At 42.9% G+C, this 16,782-nt stretch overlaps 1 protein-coding gene across 3 annotated transcripts in view; it reads left to right on the top strand.

Moving 5' to 3' along the window:
- TMCO4 (transmembrane and coiled-coil domains 4) overlaps positions 1 to 16,782 on the top strand; it is a 1,335,578-nt gene that overhangs the window by 1,089,229 nt on the left and 229,567 nt on the right. The window lies entirely within an intron of this gene.

Genomic DNA, 16,782 nt, shown 5'->3' with positions numbered 1-16,782 from the left:
ATGACCGTCCTACCCCCAGAAAGGCAGAGCTCCCTGCCTCTCTACTTTACCCAGCTGACATCCAAAAGTCATCTCACAGCAAGGACATTTCTGCAAGCCTTGGGATACATGGCTTCTTGCATCCTTCTGACTCCTCTGGCCAGGCTACACATAAGGAAACTTCAGTGGTATCTGAGGAACCTTTGGTGCCAACACTCACAGCCTCTAGAGACCTCTCTACCTCTGATCCCCTGTATAAGGGCAGAGTTGCTGTGGAGGTCAGGGGTCTGTGCCAGGAACCAGGGTCTCCCCTTTCATCGACCGCCCCACCAGGCAGACCATCAACACCGACACCTCAGACCTCGCTTGGGGCGCCCACCTAGCAGGCAGGTGCACCCACAGTCTTTGGGATGTCCAACACCTTTCCTGCATATCAACCAGAAAGAAATGATTGCAGTGCAAAAGGCTCTGACATTCTTCCAGCCCCATCTCAGGCCAGGAGTTCTCCTTATCAAAACAGACAACACTACAGTAATGTGGTACATCAACAAACAGGGAGGGGCACAATATTACTCTCTGTGCAGGTTAACCATGAACCTCTGGCTGACTTCCTCCTCCATGGAATTACACCTAATAGCCCACTACCTACCAGGGATCAACAACACCCTGGCAGACTCCTTCAGCAGACACTTAATGGACCCCCACGAATGGCAGCTCCACAAAAATATCTTTGTGCAAGTCACTCAAGTGTGGGGAAATCCAGAGGTGGATCTCTTTGCTTCGCAGCTCAACCATCAACTAAAAAAATTTTGCACCAGGGAATATCCCCTCCTGGCATGGAAGGTGGATGCCTTAACCTTCCCTTGAAAATCCCTCTTTGTGTACTTTCCCCCCTCTGCCTCTTATTTCCAAGGTCCTCATCAAGATAAGGGAGGATGGGCCCAAGGCCATCCTCATTGCTCCAGATTGGCCCAGACAACATTGGTACCCCTTGCTGTGCAGCCTGACATGACATCCTTCCAGGCAGCTTCCCCAGATCCCAAACCTCTTCACTCAATCAGGGGGGGAAATGCTGCACCCACATTTGCAGACTCTGAAGCTATCAGCATGGCTGATACTCCCAAGGTAAGGGAAGGGCTCCTGTTAAGCAAGCAGGTCCTAGACATCATCACAAGGTCAGAAGGCCCAGCACCAGAAGATCTTATGCAGGGAAATGGAAAAGATTCTTTTCCTGGTGCCAGTCCAGAGGGGCCAGTTCCTCACAACCTTCTGTCCCTCTCATCCTGGATTATCTAGCGGAATTACTTAATAGTGGCCACTAGCAGTGCATCTCAGACTGCTAGGGTTCTGGGTATTTCCATATCTTGACGAATGACTCCTTACCACTCCCACCAGGCATCAGTTCTTAAAGGCACTAGATTACACCCTTCATCTTTGTGCCACCTTAGGATTCACTATAAACTACAAAAAAATCCCATCTGGAGCCATCACAACAGCTGGAATTCATTGGAACTGTGCTAGACACAGTCACCAGATTTGCATCACTTCCCATAGAAAGGCTCCAGAGGATCAGATCACAAGTAAACCAGATCATTCAAAACAACAGAGTAGCAGCAAGACTCTTCCTACAGACTCTGGGGTCAATGACAGCCTCTCTCTCTCTCTAGTTCCCTTGGTCAGATATCACATGTAAATTCTTCAGTGGCTTCTGGCCTCTCAGTGGTCCTTGTTAAATCAACCTATGTCCCATCTGATTTTGATCCATTGTTGCAAAGAAGACCTGCGTTGGTGGCTCCATTCCAACGAAATCTTGTCAAACCATCCATTTGTCCCTCCTCAGCCCCAAGCTATAGTGACCATGGACACTTCCCAGATAGGGTGGGGAAGGGCATTATCTGGGAAAGACAGTCCAAGGCACGTGGTCCCGGATGGAGGCCAACTTGTATATCAACGTTCTAGACGTGAAGGCAGTGCACTTAGCATTGCAGGCATTTCAAGATGCCCTCCCCTTTGGAAAGATTGCAGTTCAAACAGGCAACAATTGCAGTTCAAACAGGCAACATGTCAGTAGTCTGGTATATCAACAAACAAGGAGGAACCAGATCGTAACCTCTTTGTCGAGAAGCTCTCAAATTATGGCAATGGGTGATTTCCTACAACCACTTTCTAATGGCAACACACATTCTGGGGAGCTCCAGCGTGATTGCGGACAAGTTGAGCAGAACTATTCTCATGCCTCATGAGTGGTGTCTCAATCCAGTGGTGGCGGGAAAGATATTCTGCCACTGGGGCCAATTTTGCTGCGATCTGTTTGCGTCCCCTCTGAACAACAAGTGCAGCAGTTACTTTGCCCTAATCCCCTCCCCCCCGGGGGAGTCACCCAGAGATGCTCTCCTTCACAATTGGCCCTCTGGTCTGCTATACGCCTTTCCCCCGACTCCCTCTGGTATATCAGTTTCTAAAGAAAGCCAACAGGTCAAAGAACAGAATAATCCTCATTGCCCCATTCTGGCCTCGACAAGTCTGGTTTCTCTTCCTTTGGCCTCATCTACTTCAGAAACCCTGCATACTGGACCCAGCTCCAGACCTATTGTCCCACCTGGAGGGAATGGTTCATCCGAATCTTCAGCATCTCAAGGTCACTACATGGCCTCTCCAGTTCCCATGATTGCCAGCCTTTCCTCACTCACTTTCCCGGTCCGACACATCATTCTGGCCCACCACAAGCCTTCAAATAGGAAATTGTACCATAACAAATGGATAAAGTTTGCCAAATGGCTACTTAACTGTAATATTGACCCATATGCAGCATCTGTAGACAAAGTTTTAGAATTTTTAGCCTCAGTCTGGCTCATCAGCTTTTACCTTTCGGGTGCATCTTGCTGCGATATTTAACTTCCATATTGGTTTCAATGGTTCATCTCTCATATCACTCATAAACTATGTAAAGCCTTTTTGGAAGAAACCTTAATTCTCAGGCCTCCATTTAAAGACCCCTCAGCTCCATGGAATTTGCATTTGGTATTGCAGTCTCTCATTTCTTCCCCCTTTGAACCTTCAGCAACTTGTGGCTTAAAGTTCTTGTCCTGGAAAACCTTATTTGTGATAACTGTTACTTCAGCCAGGAGAATATTGGAAATTCAAGCCTTGTCCTCAAACCTCCCTATTTGATATTTCATAAGGAGAGGGTCTCCCTCAGGACAAATCCTTTCTTTTTTCCAGAGATGGTTTCAGAGTCAAATATCAATCAAACCTTACATCTCCCATTCCTAATTTTTACAAGGGAGAGTACTATCTACACTTACTAGATCTACACAGGCAATTACGTTTTTACCTTCACAGAACAGAGGACATAAGAAAGTCAGACCAACTGTTTATTCCCTTTTCTACACTCTCTTTAGGTAATCCAGTATCTTAGGTTGCTTTGGCTAAATGGCTTAAAGACTGTATCGCCTTTGTTTACTAGAAAAAGGGATGACTTCACCTACCACATCCTGTAAAAGCGCATTCAACAAGAGCTGTAGCAGCTTCTGCAGTTTTTCATGCCAGAGCTTCCTTAGATGATATTTGTGTAGCAGCTACATGGGCATCTACTCATACCTTTGTTACTCATTACAAATTGGACCAGGTCTCTAGGGGGACGTGCATCATCCGGCTCGATGGTGCTCAGGAAAATTCTTCTGTGAGACCCTCCAAGATTCTGGTAGCTACGGACTCTGTCCCACAGTCAGGGATTATGTGAAGATTGATGACATCAGATAAAGAAATTATGTCTTACCATAACGTTCCATCTGTATTGGTGATCTTCACTAATCCTTGACATTCCTTCCCTCCTTCCCCCTGCCTTGGAACTCTTGGTGAACCAAATTTTCCCAAAGACTGGCTTCATAGTAGGGCCACAGATATGGTCTCTTATCTATTACTTGTCTGTCACTGTTATAGGCAAACTCAATCTGAGGTAATTTGGTGAGGATCATAATGGGTAGAGCCTAGCTCAAGAGTTTTTGAAAGGTGCAAGCTGGAATAACAGCCGAGTCGGTTCTGAGGCTCAGAACCGATCCGACAGTCAAGGATTAATGAAGATCAACAACACAGATGGAATTTTATGGTAAGACATAACTTTTTTTTTTGTTTGCTTACTCAGTCTTGCTGTCTTTGGGCTCACACCGTGAGTCTGCGATTATCAAACAATTACTGTTAGAAGAACGTGTAAAAAAAAAGATTTACATGCCTCCAACATTATTTCTGGAAAGGCAGTTTGTTTGCCAGGAGTAAGATTAACTGTCATAATTAGTGGTCACTGTTGTTCATGTTATCTGAACCTTAAAGGCCAAATCACAGCTTTTCCGTTTGACTTGCAACCAAGGGTGTAGCTAGGCATACTCGATATACTCAAATGAGTACATTTTTTTTCTGACTGTCTCTTGGAAACTTCAACAGTCAAAAGTCACAGAATGTTTAAAACTGTCTAATCAAATATTTACAGTATAGAGGTATACAAAGAGTGATTGTTTTAAAGGAATACACTTCTAAAAATAGTTCTTTAGGAGTACAAAACAACTGCTGGAAACAACATGTCTACGTCTTATCTGTCTGCAGGTAGCATTTTCAAGGTTAAGCACGTTTTTAAAATGATAGGTGAGTGGTGGGACAACAACATTAGGTTTGAGTACAAAATATAGACCTCTGGCTACATCCCTGCTTCCAACATGGATAATCTTTTAATGTCTTATGGGCAGGAATTTTTAACAGAAATTGTGAAGATATCTGTAGCTACCCTGCATATAAGTCATCCTCCAGTTAGAATCCCAGATGACAGCTACTTTGTTTGAAGCCATTGCTTGAAAGTGAAGGTTCGTAGTACTGTGGATATATGAAGATCCATAGGTCCTTCATAGAGTCTCTTAAAGCAGTCCAAGTCTTTTCCTTCCAGACCCTATATCAATGCTGTGCTGGTCTTTCTTTCTGGACAGTAACATTACAATACAAAACTTATATGAAATACAACAGTACCTCTTTTTTAGTAATTCCTGTTAAAGGAACTGAAATGCATAAATACTTGGGTGAAAAAATCCCAGTGTTATCTTACTGGTTACTTAAATCTAGAAAGGGACTCCCATAATTTCCTGGAGCTCAACAAATTGATCATTGGCAGACGTTTCCACCAAAGCAAAATTCCTGACCTTAACAATCGCTTGCATTGTATTGACTGGTCCCCTCTTTAACTGCCATTCTTTGCTATTCTGTTTCTCTTCATTCTTCACTCTTCTCTGCACTCCACTTGCTTTTCTTCTATTTTGTTCCACTCACTTGACCTCTATCATTTTGTTGTTGTACTTGCACAAAATGCATACTTTTAATGATTTCTGCAAGGCATTGATGTTGTTACTCACCCATCTCTTTGAAGATCTTGCTCTTTTTAATGTGCTTAAACTTGCAATGTAACTTGGTATGGTTATGATCTATGAGTATTATTTTCTTTTGGCATTATCTTTTGTATCTTGTGTTTGTGGAGCTTTGTCAATACTTTTATCTACAAGGCATTAATGTTTTTACTCGTATGTCTTTTTATCTTGCCATTTTTATGTTTTTAAACTTGCAATGTAACTTGGTTTTGTTATGATATACGTGTATTAGTTTTTGCCATAGTCTTTTTATCAAGTGTTTGTGGAGCTTTTCTCCTTGGGCCTCCACTGAAAATGGGCCTCCAGCCCAGTAGACTAACCCAGTTAACAAAGGACAAATAAAAAAATAAATAAATACATCTCTGTTTTAAACAGTCAAAAATTTGTTTTTCACGTCACTCAGAGGTGACAGGACTGCACATTGATGCCCTTGGCTGGCTAACACTATTAGGCAAAAAATTAAGCAGTGGAAATCTGCTTGAAGAGTATGGAAGTCTGATCCCAACAATAACTAGTATTGTCAAATATTCCTAGAACACAAAAAGTCATCTGGAATAGCTACTAACAGTCCCAGTGCTTTAAGCTTAAGACAAAGATAAAGATAGCAAACTTACACAACTCAGCCAAAACTGTTCTGGTAAGAAATAAAACAGATTAACTGGCAAAATTACTGACTCCTCAGCAACCTCAGGCACTGAATACTTCGACAGCACCAACTTTTCTAAAGATTACAAGAACTTTTCTTTCACCCATAATAAAAAGAAATGACTGACACTTTTCCCACTACTCCAGTCTACCTCCATTATAGCGATAGTAGCAGCTTTTACTCAGTTATATCCTCTCCTCTCTCAACTGTCCAAAGTTTCGCAGAATGTCCATATTTTTGCCTTATATTTTGATCTGTTCCTCAAAAACCTGTTTTTCTACAAATCAATAAGGACTGAAGTCACTAAATAATGACATACATTTGAGTTTCAGGCTTCATATCCCTCAGAAAAATGTATGCTTATCATAAATTCAAGAAATTGAGAAACTACTCACAAACATCTACAACTTATCCTTCACAGCATGAACAGTTTCCAGTTCATTCACACATTTTGTTATCATTCGCCTGACCAAAGTTTCCTCGACCACATAACTTAAACTTCTGACCCATCTCTATCTTGTCCTCTCACAAAAATGCTTGGAAAACTACTTTATAAATAAATTATATCACACAAAATAAGTGAGGCTTTCTTTAAGACCAGGAGCATGGTTTTAGTAATTATTTAGCACCACTACAACACTAACTACTGCCACAGACATACTTTGCAACAATATGAATGATGGATTTCTTTCTGCTAGAGTTTTTCATTGATTTGTCTGGGGTCGAGGAGACATTTAACTACAACCTCTTAATCTAGAAACTCAGTTTTGGTGGAAACACAATTGCTTGATTCCAAAACTATCCAATAATGAAACATTTCAAATATATAGAAATAACTCTTTCTCAGACAATGGAGAAAATTAACACTGACATTCCCCAAGTCTCTGGCTTAGGACTCCTGTTTTTATCAACAACATAGCAGTAGACCAACCTAACTTTAACCTTATAATGTATGTTCACAATATATTTATGTTAGACTCCAGCAAAGTCTTCTATAACCTAGAACATATAATCTAAACTTCAGAGAGGTTTCTGTGAACTATCTGATGTTCTTTGTGTTTCACTGTTGTAGTCATCACATTTGGGTTATCTGCCTGCAGGAGCCCTCAGTCGGCCCAAATACCAGAGTCTTGGGATTTCTCGTTGGATGCTGTCACCTCTTCCATGACGTCAGGGGTATACAACATGCAGCCGATGCCATTACATCAGTCTTTCTTGCCGTGAAATAGCCGGAAGCAGAAGCAGTTCGCAAGTGCCGGTCGGCCGCTTCCTGAAATTTTCGTTTTTCAAGTTTCAAACCTGAAGTCTTCTAAAGCTAAGTACCCCATTGGGGATCCTTTTTTCTTGCTCTAACCAACGTCAGAAAAAGTTAACAATTGTCTTGCCTGTGGAAAGCAAATGCCACACAGAGATTTTCATTCTTACTGTGTCACCTGTTTAGCCCCAGACCACGACGTCCCTTGCTTTCGGTTTTGTGCCTTGTTTACTGCCCGAACCATTTGTCGTCGGGCTATCTTTGTTGCTAAATTCTTTCTCTCTCGTTCTCTATATTCCGAAATGGCTTCCATAAGCCATCCTACTACTGATCATCCAAAAAACGCAAGGATAAAGACAGAGACCGCATAGGTCCAAAACTGCTGACGACGCTTCCGTTAAGCTAGTCGCCAGTCCACCTGTATTCAGTGAGGCACCTTCACAGCCCCTGATACCCACTTCTGCAGATTTGCAGGCCTCTGCTGAGACCCATTCGGAGTCTGGTATGCCACGAGATGCTTCTTCGACTGTGGAACCTGCTGATGACTCTACCTTCGATAGGTCAGGAGCCACTGTGCAGGCACCGGCTTCTGAGGGTGTATTCTGACCTACCGATATTCGTATTAAACTGGCAACTTCATTTTTAACTAAAACTACCAAGTTTCTCAGGTCCAGAGTTCGCACTACTTCTAGAAAACCGATGTCCAAAGCGCATGCTCAAGCTGCCATGCCACAAAAACAAATGCTTAGAATGGCTGAAGACCTTATTACTCTAACTAGGTGAAGCCAGCCTTCCCCTGATAAAAGACAAAGAATTGAATTTCCTTCTGATTCTACAGACCAGGAGTCTGATGACTCTGACCCTTCTGATTACCAGGACATACCCTTAACTACCTATGAGGATTCAGATGCAGAGGAATCCATTCCCTCTGCCTCCCCTCCAGAGGATTTTTCTTTTGGTGAAATCTTGCATACCTTAAGAGAGCATTTCCACTGGGAAAGCCAGAACTATCCTCAGTCCAAACATAGACTCGGGGAATTTTTAGATTTGCCTCAGCACAGGCCTCTAGCTATACCCCCTGTCCTGGATATTGTAGATGATGTCTTCATGGAATCCAGTCTTACTCCTGCTACTTTACCACCAGCTCCTAGAAAACCTGACAGGTACTACAGCATTCCTGACTCTCACAAATTTCTCTTTAAGAATCCTACTGCGGATCCAGAGACCATTTCCCAGGGACCTAAAGGCATTAAGGCTACTACATCCAAAAATTCTACCCCTTTAGACAGGGATTCTAGAGCTTTAGACAGATGGGGTAAGAAGGTAAATACCTCTGCAACTCTTGTCATCAGGGCTTTGAATTGCCAGTTTCATATGTTGAAGTACCAGCAACATATTATGGAACTAATTAAACAAAAAAATAGTGTTACTTCCAGATTGTGCAGAAAAATAAAGATTTACAAGAGTTAATGCATTCTGCAAACCAAGTTAGTAAACATACTTTGCAGTGTGGGTTTGATACCTTAGAAGCATCTTGCAGGGCTGCTGTCACTGGCTCTGTACTGAGAAGGCATGCTTGGCTGAAGGAACAAGTCTTGCCAGACCATGTCAAAGCAAAATTACTAGATGCTCCATTAAATCAGGATCGCTTGTTTGGCACAAAAGCAGAAGAAGTTCTTAAAAAGATGGAAGAAAAATCTAAATGTATGCAAACTGTCAAAGATTTCTTACAGGTGCAGCCACCTAGATTCAGTAGGCATTGGCCTTCAAAAAAACTGGTCCTTTCCAGTCCCTCCCAGGCCTTCTCAGTTCAAACCCAGGAGAAACAGACCACCAAGACTACAGTCTCAGGGTATGCAGAGATCTAAGCAATGGAGTGTTCCCACCTCAAAAACAGGGAGTGGTAAGCCACCCACTTATGGAAAAAGTTCACAATGACTTTCCAATTATCCTTCCCAGCCATACCCAAGTTCTTACACCCCTAGGAGGAAAACTCGCCCTTCATGTAAAAAACTGGATGTCCATTACTCAGGACCAATGGGTTCTAAACATTGCATCCCAAGGATACAGATTCTTCTTCCATTCACTGCCAACCCCAAGTGGGTTGCCAGACCTTCCTCCAAACCAGTGGGCAGAGGCTGAAAAGCAACTACTTTCCCTTCTCTATATCAGGGATATTCAACCTGTTCTAGTAGAACAAAGGGGACAGGGTTTCTACTCCAGACTGTTCCTGGTGCCCAGAAAAGAGAGCTCTTGGCACCCTATCCTGGATCTGTCAATTCTCAACACCTTTCTGGTGGTCCCAAAATTCAAAATGCTTACACTGCAACAGCTTCTTCCTATGCTAGCCAAGGATACCTGGTTAGTCACTCTAGACATAAAAGAAGCTTATCTGCACATCCCCATAAGAGAGTCTTGCAGGAAATATCTACGTTTCAGGGCAGGCTCTATGCACTATCAATTCTCTGCACTTCCCTTTGGCTTATCTACTGCGCCCAGAGTATTCACAAAGTGCCTGGCTCCAGCCATTGCATACTACAGGCAGAGAAATATTAAAATGTTCCCATACTCGGACAATTGCCTGATTCAGGCGGACAGTCAGGAATTGTTACTTCAGAACCTGGCAGTTGTAAAAAGACTTCTAACTTCACTGGGATACACCATCAATGAAAAGAAATCACAACTGGTGTCCAGCCAACAAATTGTATTCCTGGGAGCAAGCTTGAGCACAGCTTCCCAGATGGCATTCCTCATTCCAGAAAAGCAGGTCCATTTGACAAACTACTTCAAACTAATAGCCACCAAAACCCAGCTATCTGCAAGCCCTAGGGTTCATGGCCTCATGCATTCTGCTAATTCCATATGCAAGACTGCATATGAGGAAAATTCAGTGGTACTTAAAAAGTCTCTGTTGTCAACATTCTCAGGACCTGGAAACAGTGATTCCTATCATAGCTTGTCTAAGGGCAGAGTTCCTTTCATGGGCAGAGGCATGCAGCCACAACAAGGGACTTCCTTTCACTCAACCCCTCGCCGCCCAAACCCTGACAACAGAAGCATCAGACTATACATGGGGGGCTCACATGGCAGGCAAATGCATTCAAGGCAAATGGAGCCCAGAACAAATTCCCCTGCATATCAATCAAAAAGAGATGCTAGCTGTACAGAATGCTCTGACAGCCTTCAAATACCTTATCCTTCCAGGACAGCTCCTGACAAAGACAGACAACACCACAGTTATGTGGTACATAAACAAGCAGGGGGGAACTCATTCTTACCCACGGCCCTGTGGAACACAGCCTTGAGCAACCAAGTGCACCTACAAGCTCAATTCCTGTCAGGCAAGCAAAATTCACTGGCAGATGACTTAAGCAGAAATCTACTGGACCCTCACGAGTGGAAACTGGAACCCAACTCATTCAAACTTCTAATCCAGAGGTGGGGAACACCGGAGGTGGACCTTTTTGCCTCCCCCCAAAACCACCAGTTGAGCAAATTTTGCACCAGCAACTCTCACAGCAGAGCCTGGAGGGTGGATGCCCTATCCTTTACATGGGAAAACCTCTCAATTTATGTCATTCCTCCTCTGCCCCTCCTCTCAAAAGTACTACTCAAGATCAAACAGCACAGGCCAAGGGCAATCCTTATTGCACCGGACTGGCCACGCTAGCACTGGTACCCACTCTTATGCCGTCTGACAGCAGTGCCACCCTGGGGCCTACATCAGACACCTTCCCTGCTGTCCCAGCAGGAGGGACAGAATTTGCATCCTTAGCTGCAAACCCTAAACCTTGCAGCCTGGCTTATCCCCCGAGTACACCACCCGCATCCCTCAGCAGTGCTGGACGTCATCCTTGAGGCCAGAAGGCCTAGTACTAGGAAATCCTAAGCTGAAAAGTGGAAAAGATATTGTTCTTGGAGTTAGTCTCAAGGAAAGGACACAGCTGTGCCCACCTTGCCTCAAATCCTTGATTACCTAGCAGAAATGCTCCACAGGGGCCAATCTTTCTCATCCATTAAGATTCATTGCTTTGCCATCTCAGCTCATTATAATACTGAGCCACCTCTCTTTTCTCACCCTCTCTTCAAACAGTTCCTGAGAGGAGCTAACAATTTAAGGCCCTCTAGGAGAGCTCCCACCCCAGCCTGGGACCTTAACTTTGTACTGGAAAATCTCACACTTCCCCCTTTTGAACCTGCTGCTTCAGCAGAGTTAAAATTTCTCTCTTGGAAAACAGCGTTACTTCTAGCTATTACTTCAGCAAGAAGAGTGTCCAAGTTACAGGCACTAATGGTGGTGGAACCCTTCATTATTTTCTATGCTGGCAGGGTTTCCCTCAGGACTAACCAATCTTTTATGCCCAAGGTGGTATCCAGTGTGGCTTTAAACCAATCCATCCATTTGCCAACCTTTTTCTCTAATCCTCAGAATAAAGGGGAAATGATCCTGCACTCTTTGGATGTGTACAGACAGCTCAGGTTCTCCTTTCAGAAAATCTGACCAGCTGTTCATCAGCTTTACTACAGGGGCAGAGGGCAAGGCCATTTTGAAGCAAACTATTTCCAAATGGATAGCACACTGCATCCATTTCTGCTACAAGCACCATGGAAAACCTACCCCTCAGGGGATCAGAACTCATTCCACTAGAGCTACTTCAACCTCTACAGCATTTCTCAGGGGAGTCACTACCAGGGACATCCTGGAAGTTGCATCCTGGAGTTCTGTACACACCTTCACCAAGCATTACCACATAACCTATTTTTTTCTAAATCCAGAGCTGGATTTGCTACAGCAGTCTTACAAGGCCTGATAGCCAGGCCTAACACTTCTTGACTGCCTCCACCCTTCCTCAGCTTTGGGAATCAACCGAAGTGTGATGACTGCAACAGTGAAACATGAAGAACATAGTACAATTGTGGACACTTACCATAAATGTAGATGTTTGAGTGTATTCACTGTTGCAGTCCTGGTTTCCCTCCCTCCAGCCCCCTGGCTTTCTCTTTCCTTTCTACCTATCCTCTTTATGGCCATCTTTTATGGCAGGGATATTTACTTTGTACTGGAGGTGTTCCACACCATGTAATAGCTTCCTATTTTGGGGGCTCCTGACATCTGGGGCAAGAAAACATGATGTAATGGCATCGGCTGCATGTTTTGTACCCCTGACGACCTGACGTCATGGAAGAGGCAACAGCATCTGACGCAGAAATCCCAAGACTCTGGTATTCGGGCCGACTGAGGGCTACCTGCAGGCAGATAACTCAAGTATGATGACTGCGACAGTGAATACACTCGAACATCTACATTTATGGTAAGTGTACGCAACTGTACTTTTAGCTACATAATAATAAACTGTTACTGAATTAAAAAAAAAAATAATGTAATACTTTTCAGTACCCCCCCCAAAAAAATTTTAAATTGCATTTCAAATGTTACACATCAGAAGTACCTTGACCTCACCCTAGATCCCTCTATCAGCTTTTCTCTTCACAACGATATTATCTCTTAGGTTATTAACCAAACTTAAACTCTTGACTTCCAACACCTCTCATCTCCCACTGCGGGTTCACTTTATAACATCGAAATACTGAAATGTCGAATTTCAGTATCTCGAAGCTATAAAGTCGAATGTTCAAAATAGCAAACGTTCATAATCGCGAATTTGACATATGTCGAAAATATGTTGAATTCGCGGTTATGAAGTTGCGCTGTGTAATGTCCGGGTTTGTGTTTTGTTGGTGCGCGGTGCCGTGTTTGGATGTAGGTGTTATGTCAGGTAAGTGAGTGTTTTGTAAGAGTTTTGAGTGGGAGTTAGAGTGTGTGTGAGGGATTGGAGAATGTGCGTGCGTGAGTGAGCTTTTGTGTTGTGTTTGTGTGATCTTGGAGTTAGTATATATAAGTAGGGGGGTGTGGGGCGCTTGCCCCCCTGCTTATGTGTGTGTGAGTTGTGTATGTGTGTTGTTTTTTTGTTTATGTTGTGATGTGGGTGTTTTGTTGTATGTTTAGTGTAGTGTGTGCGGTATTTTTGGTTATGTGGTTTCGCAGTTTTTGTTTGTCGGTATTTTGTGGATTCGGTTTTATAGTCTCGAGATACTGAAATTTGATATTTCAGCATTTCGAGGTTATAAAGTGAATCCCCCACTGCATATGCACCTTTAGTCAGAAATAAACTAATTTACCTGCTTGCAGTCTATGTTTGCCCCATCCCCCACTAGCACATTAAGGTCTGAAACAGCTCCAGTATTGTCTTTATTTGATTGCTAGCTTCTGCAGCTAGCTTGAATGTTCCTTGAAAATTTCTCAACCCTCCCACCATTCTGCTGTTGCGTTTCACAAGGCTCTGCCTCTGTCCTCCACCCCTTAGGATTATCTTGATTTCCCCAAGTCCCTTCCTCCCCTGTTTCATTGCTATTTACCGTTATGTAAACTATTTAGGTATGCTTCCCACCCATTATTTTCCATAGACCCATGATACTGAGTCCTCTCCCAGCAAACCTGTACTGTTCTTGAGTAAAACTCCTTTACTGCATATTGTCTGCTGCTCATTTTCCTGGAGCTCAGCAAAGCATGTAGTCCTAGCCTGCATTACTTTTGTTTCCTGCTTTTTTGTGTGCATTTCACTGAATTGTTTTGTAAAAAAAAAAATAAATAAATAATTGCTCTTCCTGTCACTGATACTGTCTTGCAATTACCTTCAGCAAGGGACTTCCATCTAGTTGTTGAAGTGGTTAGTGTTAGCATTGCACTTGTGGGTCTCTTCTACTGTTTTTTTTTTACATCAAGAGGACTGAGTTTATTCATCTTGTGGCAGGAGGTGTTTGCCTGGTCTGTCTGAGTTGGGAAGTACACAAAAGGGCTCCTAGTGTATTAATTTTATTGGCCATAGGGCTCATTATTTAGTTTTTATTTTTTTCTGCGCTGTTATAAATTTTGAATGTTTGCATGGGTTAGTAGTGCTCTGTACAGTAGCAAAGACCTTGGAAGCAAATTATCTCTGTAGAACAGTCCATGAAACTGTAACCTGTATGTGCGCCAACAAACTTAGAGCAGCTAGTTTAGCCTTGAGTGGCAATACCTATGGATTTAGTAGAATTCAGCAATGTCTAAAGATTAAAGTTGGCTGAATTTAGTACTGTTTAGCTTAATCTTCTCCAGTAAAGCACCCTTATTAGTCTGTACCAACAAAGTACCCTTAATAGCCTTTGAACCCCATTACCTACCCCCTTGTAGCTATATGGCAAGGACAGGACATTATGGAGCAGTTATTGAATGCCCCAAGATGAGAACAGGTCTAATCCAGTCAAACTATTAGTGCCAGAGCCATGGCTTAAAACTCGATACTAAGAAAATGCCTTAAAGTGTTTTTAGGGAAGTCTGCCAGCCCAGTAACTACATCATCAATAAAACACCATTAAAATTGATTCACTAGCCCTGATTCTCGGCACTGATGTAGATAGTAACCTAGCCGTCGACCAATATGTGTCCAAGGTAGTAAGAAATCCTTCTGTGTTGCTTAACGTATAAGCAAGGGCATGGTATCTATGTCTAGAGAGGTCATCATAGTACTGTACTCAGCCCTAATGAGGCCCACCATAAAGTATAATGCCCACTTGCGGTATGTACCTGACCAGACACATGCAGCAACTGGAATGTCCACAAAGGTTCCTTACAAAAGGAATACAGGAAGTAAACAGAATGTCCTAAGCTGATCACCTGAGAGCCCTATCTCTTTACTCAATACCATACAGATTTCTGAGAGGTGATCTTTGCCTGGCATACAAAGCATCCCTGGACCCTTTTTTGATGAATCATTTGCACATCTGCAAAACAGCATCAGAACTACTAGATTAAAAGACCTAAATTTTGCTTGCAGCATAAATAGTGGGTCTGTATCACATCACCGAACTCTCATAACATTGAATACCTAATTGTCAACTCCTTTACATCGAGCATCCTATTCAGCGACAGTGAATTGTATTACATCGAATTGCCATAGTTGTCCAACATCGCATACATAATGCTATGCTGTGCAGGAAAACAGAAAACAAGCTAATTTCTAAAAACAAAACGTTTTCTTTTTTTTTTTCCATTTTTGCAGGAGTGCTTCACCCCACTGCACCACCCCCTGCTAATTAAATATACCAACTTCAAGATCGCACCACAGTGAAGACATGGAGCATGTTGGCCAATTATGACAATTCAGTGTATTACAGTTCTTTGAATAGGATGTTTGATGTAAAGGGGTCGATGATTAGGTATTTGATGTTATGAGAGTTTGATGATGTGATATAGGCATGTTGGAGAGACAGATATGTTTCTCAGTGAATTCCCATTCTCTGGAAAGAGGCTGCCCATCCATGTGAAGCAGAGTTCCTCTTTATCCCTATTTAAGCACAACTTGGACCAATAGATGGGTAATTGGAAATTCACCCCTGGCCTGGCTGCTATGCCTGCGATGGACAGAAGCAGTCAGTAAATCAACTCCCTGTAAATCAAATATAAATCAGATTTGTTGGTTACATTTGGGTTGTATGGCTAGACTTTTAAGGACCTTAGTGGTCATGAGTCTAGCATGCACGTATGAACCTATAAAACTAGAATACTGAATGCCCTGCTTTGCCTACACTCAGCTCACAACACACACAAACTCTAAACCACAGGAACTGCCATACATCATTGTGATCTTGTATGTAGTGTCATCTGGTTACCTTGAAGGCTGCCCTTCTCCTTGGTGGTTTGATTTATAAAATTCTTCTTCTTGGCTGTTGTCCTCCACTGATGTGGCTTCTTCTAATCAGACAGGTAAATTATCGTCTAAAAAGCAGTCAGAATGTTTCCCCTGTACTAGCCAGACCTGAATTAAAAAATGCAGTCAGTAAAAGAGCCTTCTCCAGATTAGGACCTGCACTGTGGAACCACCTCCCAAATGCTCTTAAACATAACTAAACATTGCAAGCCTTCAAATCTTTAAGTGCATATTTGCCTAATGAAGCTAAGTGCACCTGATTTCATGATTCCTATTAAGTCATTAATGGTTCCCGCACCTGGACAGTAGTTGTGCACCTTGTTATGCATTCTACATTTGATACTTCTCTTACATTTGTAAATTTGTTTGTATGACTAAATACATACATTTGTCACTAGTACTCACAGTAAGACGCTGTCCGGTTCGATTCTCAGCTAGAGCGTCTTCTGAGTGGAGACATGCGTGAATGGGCGTACCTTCGTTGAAGGCTGTGCGTCAGGCCTGGCAAGCCGGCACGTAAAAATCAACTGCCAATCATTAGCAGACTGGAGTTCCACTGTGGCGACCCCTAACCGGGAAAAGCCGAAAGACACAAACAAAACTGTTGTTTGTCAAATGTCTCCATGCTTCGTCCCCTGTGTATTGTTCTTCTCATACAGTTGTTGTAAGTATTGTGATGTCATATAATTCATTATTCCACACTGTAAATATTACCAGTGTTAAGCTCTAACCTGTACTTTTGTATGCAGC

The sequence above is a fragment of the Protopterus annectens genome, chromosome 2.part0, assembly GCF_019279795.1.
Source record: "Protopterus annectens isolate FY-2018-M chromosome 2.part0, PAN1.0, whole genome shotgun sequence".
NCBI classification, from domain to species: domain Eukaryota; kingdom Metazoa; phylum Chordata; order Ceratodontiformes; family Protopteridae; genus Protopterus; species Protopterus annectens.
This window is presented reverse-complemented; position numbering and strand designations above follow the sequence as displayed.